The 11,388-nt window shown below is 31.5% G+C and overlaps 1 long non-coding RNA gene across 2 annotated transcripts in view; it reads left to right on the forward strand.

Annotated features, from left to right (window-relative positions):
* LOC106682189 (uncharacterized) overlaps positions 1-11,388 on the forward strand; it is a 704,551-nt gene that overhangs the window by 485,276 nt on the left and 207,887 nt on the right. The window contains exon 1 of one of the 2 annotated variants that reach the window (XR_001343380.3): positions 5,894-6,249. The exons of the other annotated variant lie outside the window; for it this stretch is intronic. This is a non-coding gene — a long non-coding RNA (uncharacterized lncRNA). Of the gene's footprint in view, positions 1-5,893; positions 6,250-11,388 lie in introns of those variants that run through there. 2 annotated transcript variants of the gene reach the window in all.

The raw sequence follows: 11,388 nt of genomic DNA on the forward strand, positions 1-11,388 counted from the left end.
ATATATAATCGTGTATAAAAATAGTTGTATGTTATACTAAGTAGATAACATACAACTATTTGTTATTCGAATGCTAATAGTTCCTATGTTATACTTTTTATAAACTAATAATAAGTCAGAATAATATTAGAAATCAACATCTTCTGAATTTATTTTGGAAAACATCATAAAAACTACTACTGCTAGGAATATATACGCTATGAACTCCTTTATAATACATTAAATACATTTATAAGTGCTAATAGATAATCTGATATCTTTTCATGATATTTGCTAAAATGAATTTATGAATAGGGGTTTGGAAAATATTTCATATCCAAAATTCATATTCATATGCAAACATCATAACTACTACCTCATGGAACGAAGAAAACTATCTTTGTGCTGTAGTTGTAGTACTGGCAGATATCTCTAAGTCTAATGGTTTGTTTGTTTGTTTCTGTTTAGGTGGCGTAAAACATGACTGGTCATCAACGCCATTAGTAACGTCTAATGGTTACTGAGGTACATTCTTCCCGAATTACAAATTTTCTCTAAACAACCGTAAACCTCTTTTTTTAATCGATTTTGGCAAATATCATGAAAACTACTACTCCTACGCAGATTATTGTCATACACTACTTTATAATACATTAATCTAGCTTTGATTTGAGTGCGCATGGGCCATTTCTGGGTCATACCTCCAGAACTGCACAAACCCACTACTCAGGATTCCGACACCGACAGGACGGCCAGAAAGATGGCGGACTCACATGAACAGACCCAGTCTAGACTGAGGACAACAAGTAACTAAATTATTTTTGACTCAACAAACCTGGTGAGTCCAGTCAGAATCAGACTGGCACAGAATATGAAGTGAAAAACATTTTATTATTCCGAGACTAGTTCCCTTTAGAACAATTATAAGGCATTTTAGTTTTACAAAATATATTAGCCAAAGACAGTGTGGCCCCATTTAATTATAACTTATATTAAAATTTTATATAAGTAATTTTAGATACAAAATTAAAAAAACTAGCTGACTAAATACATAAAAAACAAAACAAAAAGGTAGTTACATCTGTACTATTATAATATCGGATTAGATTAGTGAAATAAAAGGTAATTAAATATAAGGGTTTCAAACGAGGATTGGTACATGACCTATATTAGAGGGAATGAAGTTCCAGTGATATGCAGTGGGGATAAAAAATGATTTATCAAACGCAGCAGTTCGATGTGGTTGAGAATAGATTTCAGATAAACGGGGCTTGAATTGAGAATTTGACTTGAAGTTTTTTTTAGGATATAGGAGGGTGTTAATTACTTGGAATAAAAGGGGAGACAAAAAATATTGGTACTGATTGATCTTTGTACGTCAAATTATTTCTGGGATATAGGTTGCCTAAAATCAATTGATTTTTCGTTATTAAATGATTCTTTTTTTTTTTAAATGCCCCTCGAGAATTATTAGGGATCATATTTTAGCACATTTATTCTACTTCAAATGATAATCTACAATGTTTTGTAGTTTTGTATGTAGTTTTCAAGATATGGAACTCCAAATGAAAAAAATATATATGGTTCGAAACAGCCGCCATTCTATAACCCCTAAAAATGGTTAGCAGACTTATTAATTTTTACTTATATGTATAGTTTTTACTATAGTAACAAAGAATTGGGCTGCAATAACTGATTTCTATTCCTTTCTCTTGGCTCTTGAATAGATGTTTTGAACCTAACTATCTTCAGTCTAGTTTTCAATCATATGTCAAGCCATATTAACTAGGCCTGGCCATTAAACATTAAGGATATTGTAAGTCACACAATGTGAGGAGTGATTGTCAAAGACGGCAGTAGTTCCTGCACCTTTCATAAGTTTACCGCCATCTGTGCAAATAAAAGTGAGGCCAAGGTGGGTGGTGTTGGAGAGCACTATGTTTCATAATCCGTTCGATGACGGCCGATCTAGTTATTTATATTTGTATCTATTCTGTTGGAGTACGAAGGTATTCAAATACATTTGAAAGATGTTGCTTTATCATTTCTTGAGAAGGATTACTACAATCTTTATTATATTTCAAACATCTGGAAATGTCAGTTGATGAAAGATCAAGGTTGGCATGATTTTCCTCAGTTGATTCTTCGGTTTGGATATTATTTTGAAAAAAAAAGGGAAATTTAGATATGTTTTTCTTCTAGATTTTATTGAAATTTGGAATTACTGTTCAACACCACGTGGAACGCCTGCGAAATATTTTAAACAGTGTTTTTAATTTAGCCACTGAAGGCAAAAGTGGTTTAAGTCGAATATGGATTTTCGAAATAAGAAACACTTTAGCAGGGAAGGTTTATGGCGTTTTAGTAAGGTATGACAGGTTTTGCTTTTAAAAATAATCAGTCACAAACATATCCAACTATTTAAAAGAAGTTAATAAATCTATTTATTAATTAAATAACTATTTTTTATAAACGTTAATTTTTATTTTATTAATTACTAATCAGCATGGTTGAGGGAAAATATTCTTAAGATATCACTAAGCACAATGTGGGATCACAAAAACCAAGACAAAACTGTATAAGAATAAAATTTTCATATTACGTTTATTTGCAAACAATTATATACACATTGATGACTTCCTTCACAGTAGATTACCACCAACTTTTTTTATTTGAGCTTTCCTATTTGTAAGTTTATTTGAACTATGATTAAGAGAACATTTGGACCAACGATTAACCTGGAATCGTCACACCAGACTGAAAAGACAGGAAACTGCACGTCGTTTTCGACTATTACAGCACTTACTACACAAACGGTCTAAACTTCCAACACATTACAAAAGACTGATCTACATGACAGTAATAAGGCCAATCTGGACATATGGAGTTGAGCTTTGGGGCTCCACAAAACCTTCGAATTTCTCTCGTATTCAATCCTTACAATCCAAAATCCTTCGTAAAATCCTCAATGCTCCTTACTTTGTTACAAATAAAATCATACATAAAGACCTTAATGTTCCTTATGTAACCGATCCAGCCCGAACCAGATATCACTCCATCCATTATAAACTCTCTAACCACTCAAACCCCCTAGTTTCTAATCTTGCATCCTCTTCCATTCCTGACAATCCTCCGAGGTGCATGAAAAGAAGATGGCCACCAGACCAGCTAATGTAAAATGTCATTAGAGTGCTACCAATGGGTAGTTTCTCTACACGCCTGTAACACTCCAATTTAACTTAGATCTGATTTGCTAAATGTATTATAATGTACAGTTGTAAATAGCAATAAATAAATGATTAAGAGAAACCGAAATCCTTATTAAACAGTAGGATACCTATATTTATTGATTTTGGCTGTCAAACATTATTAATCCAAGAAGCCTAGAGGAGGAAAAACTCAGTTATTTCACATCAAATTTTTATTACTTTAATTAATACTGTGCATAATTACTAGTTAAAAGTGATGAGTCGGCCAAGTACAATTAGAGTGAATACAAAATGGTGCCTGTTTAAAAGCTTTTAAAAAAATTAACTTTTTATTCGAGCTCCACATCTTTAAAACTACCAATAACACAAGAAAACATAATAGAAAATCATTTAAAGTAAATTAAATGAAATAGGAATCTGAATAGAGCTGTCACGTTCAATAGTTTCTGAGATACAGTTTTTTTAAATTTTTTTCATTTTTACTTACTTTAACTTTACTTTAATTCATACATTTTTACTTACTTTAACTTTACTTTAATTCATACATTTTTTCTTTCTTGGAAAAATAATGAATAGTCTAAAAATCAGTGGCTAGTGAATTTGTTTTGGGTAAAAACTATATCTCAGAAATAATCAGATGTACAGATGTCTATTAGGACTCATATTTCAGCTAGTGTAATGAGTAATAATGAAATTAATGGCGTTTATCTTCATAGGAGTAATATTTTTTATGAGTCTGCCAACCATTTTAAGGTGGAATAAAAAATGGCGGCTGTTTCAAGACAAATAATTTTTTATTCGGAGCTCCTACATCTTTAAATTGATCAACACTCAAACTATGGTCGGTGATGGTAATTTTATACACAATTATAATACACAGAATAAATCCTTATAATCCAAAATTCTTGATGCTCTTGATTACGTCACAAATAAAATCGTCTATAATGACCTCAACATCCTATTCGTTGCAAATTTGGCCCGAAATAGATATACGTCTTTTCATTTCAAAATCCTTATCCATGGAAAACACATTAGTTCTTGATCTCTCATCCTTAACAATCCCTGGTAATCCTCTCAGGTGTCTGAAAAGAATATGGCCACATAATCTTTTAATTTAAAGCTTAGCATATGTTGTGGAACATTTATCACATTTATTTCTTGTATTTTAAGTAGTAGTTTACTTCATTTATTTACAGTTGTACATTTAATAAATAAATAAAAATAATCTAACAACACTAAAAAACTTAATAGACCATCATTTAAAGTAAATATCCTAGAATATGAGCCATAATAGAAACTTTCATGACAAAATAACGAAAAATCAGTAGTTTGTAAATTGAGTTTTGAAAAAATTTATCTCAGAAATTATTAGACGTACAGATGTCTATTAGCACTCAAATTAAAGCTTGTTTAATCCACTATACAGTAGTTTATGAAATTTATCTTCGTAAGAATAATAGTTTTTATGACATTTGTCAAAATAATTAATATTTTTTCCAAAAAATGTTCAATTCATAAAAAACTATACTTGGGGAACTATTCGACGTAGAGATGTCTGCAAACACTCAAATTAAAGCAAGTGAAGTGTACTACAAAGTATTTTAGAATGTTTTTCTTCGTAGGAGTAGTAGTTTTTATGATATTTACTAAAATTAATTTACTAAAATTAATTCACAAAACTCAGGAACCATTTGACGTAGGGATGTCTGCTTGCACTCAAATTATAGCTAGCTAAATGTGCTATAAATTGGTTTATAACGTATATCATCATAGGAGTAGTAGTTTTTATAACTTTTACATATAAATATGAGTTTTACAAATGTAGTTTTGTCTAAACAACTATAAATCAATTTATTTTAGCAAATATCATCAAAACTGCTAATCCTACTAAGATCAATGTCATAAACTACGGACTTTTCATCAAATTAATAAAAAATTAGGGTTAAATTACTGACTTTTTTTCATCCGGACTCTTATACTATATGTACTTAAAATATAGAGCTTTATAAAATAAAAAAATGGGCGTCCGTAACTGAGGCGGATACCAATCTGAGACCTGCGCGCGGCACCAGTTCGAATCCGGCCTGTGGCGATGACTTCATTGAGTTGCGGTCCTACAAAATGCAAAACATGACCTCCGACCATGGTTAGGCAGTATAGGGCTGCACTGTGAGATCTTGGGTGAAAATAAAATTTTTAGAGGCCCTCACAATGAAAATTTCCTGGCGTTGGAAATCCGAAGGTCAGGCGCAGAAGCAGATTGTATTAGGTCTGACCTTGTAGATCTTTGGAGGAGTTGTGTGATGGCTGCAGTTGGTTCAGTTATCGGTAAGGCAGTTGTTGTTGAAGGAGTTGATGAGGCCTTAGCTTAGACAAATCATGAGCCAGTTGACATATTTTCTACATTTTATGGAGATCTCCCGAAATAAAAACTCAAAACTTAAAAAAGGGGGTTAAAAAAATAATAACAGTCTTATCGGATTTGAACTTCCACCTTCATTGAATTTCATTATATTATTTATTTTAAATTGTTGAAATAATGTTAATATCTGGTTTATATCGGTCCTTTATATTTTATTATGTAAGTCCTCTATACCGTTAACTTATGCCATGCCTCCTGGGCTCTATGGATAGAGGCTGCTTATACTGTCAAATTGCAGAGGCCCGATAGTTGACTTTCACTATCGGAACAGTGGAGGCGGTGTTGGGAGGCGGTGCGGAGGCGGCAAACCCACAGTAGCCACCGCGGCCCACACCTCCACCTCGTTCACTCCGGCCCTTTAGTCTCCGTTCCAGCTTCAGTTAGAGCACAGTCCGCTCTATTTGTCTCTAAAGTGTCCTGTTTCTATGTCATATTTGAAGCGTCGAGAGGTCCGCAATGTCTTCGGCGTCGCGCTCCAGAAGGCCTCTGGAAGAGAAAAGAAAAGATGGCGGCTCCGGTGCGCCACCTCCTTACTCCAGCCGGATGACTCACCGCCTCACCTGATCGGCTGGACCAGCCTCCGATAACAGGTTACTGGGCAACCTCTTACCTCAATAGCTCTACTTTTTTTATACTGAGGTAAAAAATTAATTACAGCTTTATTGGTTAATTTATGCTTTATTTAACAACGCATTTCACTTTTTATCATAAATCATTCTACTATTGCAGTGCCAAACGTTTTTATTCAACTTACTTAAAATATTTTTTTTATTTATTCATTAATATTACAATCTGCCCCAAACTCGGGCAATAAGTAAATATTGATGTAATGCAGAAAATTTATATCATAAAATATACATACAACAAATAAATAAATAAAAATAAGGAAAACAGAATCAAAATCCCTACATGCATAAATAAAATAAAATAAGTAAAAGTAATATTTCCAACTCAAAATAATAATAAAATTAAAACACCAATCACATCCATACTCTAATAGTACTATACTAAAGTAAAAAATTAATTGCTGGGATACATATAGCTGAGTTCATGCAACACTTTTCATTCACATTATACACAAGATATGAAACGTAAATGGGTGTCAGAAACATGGTTTCTCAACTACCTATTAACCTCAATAATCTCAGAATGTTCGTTACAAAATCTTAATGTACAATTAAAAAAACTCTGATAACACTGGTGAATTTTTTTTTTTACTTTGTTGTAACGATGGACCATCCCCCATTTAAAAAAATATACAACTGTTCATTTAGTTTTACTACTCGTTCCTCAATTTTTTTCCGTGTTTGTATATGTAAAATAAAATATTACATGGTGATCATATGTAAAATACAGTATTATATGGTGATCATATGTAAAATAAAATATTACACAGTGATCACATTATTTATATAATAGAGAATTTTTTCTTTATTATTTTTTTAAACTTATTGATGCAAATCTCATTTTTATATTTGATGATTTAAATTTAAGAAATTAAGCTTGTATACTAATTTAAAAATCATCTGAATTTTGGCCTTATAGGATTTTTTAAAAATCATGGCGATCTTTGTTGTAATAAAAAAAAACTTCAATAAATAATTATTTCAGATTTTTGAAATTTTATATAATTCTTCATACATATTCAAAATTGTATTATTATTTAATGATTTTGAAACTTTATTTTTTACAAATGGAATGTTTTGTCTCCTTTATTTTAAATTATTTTATTTTATATTAGTTGTGTTATTTTATGAAAATAATATTTTCATACTCATAATTTCTTTATGATTTTGTTAATATCTTCTATCGCCTTTTCTGGATTCTTCCACCATCAGTATTAAATATATATCTCTATAATATAAAAAACGTTTTAGTAATCATCCTGTAATATTTTATTTTACGTCAGTCTATTACATAAAAAAATATTTAGTGATCACGATGTAATATTTTATAAGGCATATAAGTTGGAATAATGAAAATGTACAGTAAAGTACAAATTTAAATGCTGGAATAAAGAAATTTTTTTTCCTGTTTTCACAATATTGAAAAAATATACAGTCTCAACTACATAATACATGTACATTACAGTTTGCTTTGGTGCAATCTTAGCTACGAGTACTACAACTAAATGAACAGTTGTATATTTTATAAAATGGGTTAGCCCAACATTAGGTGGGCAGGAAGTACTAAATAAAATGAATAAATAAAGTTTCCTTGCAACACAGGAAATTTTAACTTTTAACAAACTATATTTGCAAATATGTAAGCAACAAATTACCAATAGATATTAGTAATCCAAATGAATCTCCCTTTGATAATTAAAAAACTCTGGAAAGAGTTTAAAATAAAGTTAAATGTTTGTTTTATAAAATACCTAGCATAAATAAAAATATGTATGGTTTTGATATTCGTGCTTTATTATAAAATCCAGGACCAATTTTCGTTGAATTCGTTTCATTCATTATTTATCAAAAACTAACAATTTAGATATTTTTGAATTATACACGCAACAAAATCGTTAAAATTTATGGATTTGAAAAGATTTTATAGGAGGTCGTAAGTTGACCTTATGAAAATGATTGTAGCAACATGGTCAAGACAAGAGTAAAAATAGTAGAAGAAGCATTTATTAGTAACCAAGGTTTCGTCACACTTTGCATGACTTCATCAGGACTAAATATTGGTAGTGTCAGAATGCTTTTCAATGGGTTCCAAAAGCACTCAATGAAAAAAGTCAATGATCCAGGCCGGATCCGAACCGGCACCGCCATTTGACATCGAATTGGTAAGACAATTTCTTAACCACTGAGCTACGGGCGGCCCATACAACAATACTCTCACTTACTATTTATTTCATATACTTTTATTGTGATATAGATATCTGAACCAAAAAAAATTACTTTTTTATTCTTAGCAGTTGGCTTGAATGCGCCGCTTGCGCGGATAAATGTTCATTGACATGAAGATGCATATTGGATCTGTTTCCATTGCAGAGGTGCATTTTTTCTTCTCTTTCTCCACTTGAATATTCAACGATTCCGTTCTCTGCGTCGCTAATTTATTGGCAAATACCTTTTTGCTTTACATTCGCCAATACATTTAATTGGTGTGAATTCATTTTGACTGCAGATAAGATTGAATAGGAGAATTTATTCCCCCTTTATTTGTTCCTTGTATTCAATGTTAGCAATATGCTTAATTTGTTGTACTTATTATTTTGGTTTTATTTTAAGAACGATCTAGCTTATTTATTTCTTTAAAAAAAAAAAAGTTTATTTAATTGGTAAATCCTGTTTTAAGGACCAAGAGAATTTTTCAGTTTTACTTAATTTTAAAAGTATTTTTTTTCATTCCGTAAATAAGTTCAAAACCATCTTGTTTTCAATTATTTCTCACAAAACTGACCGTATTACTGAGATATTTTAGAAAATTCATAAGCATTAACATCAAGCTTTTTGAACCAAATACATGTCAACTGATTCAGGAATTTTCCGAACTGCTAATTATTTTGCATTCTTGGAGGGAAAAAAAAAACTTATACAAATAATTTGATACTTTCAGCATTCTATGAAAGTTTTTGATGTAATATCCACTTGGATTTCAAATCCATGTGATCCAAACCATGATCCAAGATGTGATGATCCAAACCAGCTAATACTAGATTTATATAATTTTAGTTTATTGTTGAGAATTTTCTTTTCTTTCAAGTAATGTATAGTTTTCGATTTATTGGGGAAAAAAACTTTTTTTTTTAGATTTAAATTTTTGTCGTGTATTTTAAATTACCACTTAAAGCCTGAATTTGAATTCTGACTATTACAGCATTTACACTGGAGACTGATCTGCATGACTATAATAAGGCTGGGCTTTCGAAGTTGAGCTTTGGGGCACCACTCAACCATCGAATTCCTCTCAATACAAAATCCTTAATGCTCCTTACTTTGTCACAAATGAAGTCATCCATCAGGACCTCAATGCTCCATATGTTGCCGATTTGGCCAGAGCCTTATATTTTTTCGGTATTTTTATGGGAACTTTCATGTCCTTTAAGCCACCTGCCAAGATATTTAAATTCTTGAGTTCTTTTTATTTTCCACTTCTTCAAGTTTTTGCATTTCCATGTACTCTGTTTTTATTTCGCTGACTTCCATGATGTATATTGTTCGAAGAACTTCATTATCATGTAGAGGCCATGCTATTTTTCATCATTTCCTATTATCAACTGACCGTTAGAAAATTATCAAGTGTAAGATACGTAGCTAATTCAATACCCATTTTCAAACATCTCCTCTCCCACAAGATGATTTAAGATATCTAAAGTGGAGAAAGGAAACATCTTTACTTGAATTTTTAATAGGTTATATATGAGTTTCAATGGATAGACTACCCACATATCGGTATCATGCCATTTTATACCTAACATCCAATTGAATTGTATACTTGTATTTAGTTGTATGTAATTTTAATACAGTTATAAATATCAATAAATAAATTTAAAATAACTTTCTATCTAGCTAATATTTTTTCGTATATTCATCCAGAATTATAATTTTTCCAAAAGCGTTACAAAGCCCATAAATATTGTGGCTAGGATGGGATAATGGAGCGGTCATTTTCATTAGAGCGTCGAGTTGGCTTCCTGCTTTTGCTGTTGAATCGCAGTGATATTTTCTAGCACAATGACACCCTGCGTTGTTGTAGCTATTTTTCAGTAAGTTCTGACTACCGTGCTCAATCATTCTATTTATAAGTCAAACATGATACTTGTTAATATGAGACATTTTTTATAAAAGATTGTATAAAAATAACAGTCTATAAATTAAATTATATATATATATATATTCCGAATTGGGGATTCATTTTGATAATATTTTTTTGTTTCAAATTGATTAACTTTTATTCATTTCAATATATTACTGTATAATAAAAGAAAACAAGCTTAAGTTGAATGCCGAGAAGACTAAGGCAATCGTAATAGGATCCAATTACCTCCTGAAAACTATTCCTCATATTGCAACCTTTTTGCTAAACAACAATCCAATATAATTCCATCCATACGTTAAAAACCTTGGTGTCACTATAGACCAAACTCTTTCCTGGAAAAACTACGTCTCCGATATTTCCCGTCGTACCTTTTCCACCCTGAAGCGTTTAAATTATCTTTGTCACCAACTTCCTTTTAAAACCCGCAGGCTCCTGGTTACTTCCTTAATATTCCCCCAGTTTGACTATTCCTTTGTGATTTACGGAGGTGTCTCTGGAGATCTCGAAGGAAAATTAAAACGGTTAAATAATTGCTTTGTACGATTCACCTTTGGGGTCCCCAGGGACGCCTCTGTCACCCGATTTTATGAAGAGTTGAAGTGGCTTTACCCCTCCTTCCGTCGTAAATATTTCCTAGCGTCCTTCCTTTATCAAGTTATACAATCCCGCCGTCCATCATACATCTCAGATATCCTTCAATTTAAGTCCTCAGTGCATTCCCGCAATACCCGCTAACGGCCTTCAGACTTAATGTAACTGCCCATCGAACCGCAGCCTAATACCCTTCCAGCCGTCAAATCCCGTATCCAGGCACGTAGGAACAAAATTTTTCCTGGGTGGGCCAACTTGAAATCAATATGGCCCCAATTTTTTTTCAAATTGCAAAAGGTTTTAATGATAATTTGTTTAAAGATAAATGAATAATGATTTTTTAATAATAAAATTGTATTTACATGTTTTAAAATTACATAGACAAATGAAAATCACATAATCACTTAAATTATCGTAAAC

The sequence above is a fragment of the Halyomorpha halys genome, unplaced genomic scaffold (assembly GCF_000696795.3).
Source record: "Halyomorpha halys isolate HHAL.00 unplaced genomic scaffold, Hhal_1.1 Scaffold394.1, whole genome shotgun sequence".
In the NCBI taxonomy this organism is placed as follows: domain Eukaryota; kingdom Metazoa; phylum Arthropoda; class Insecta; order Hemiptera; family Pentatomidae; genus Halyomorpha; species Halyomorpha halys.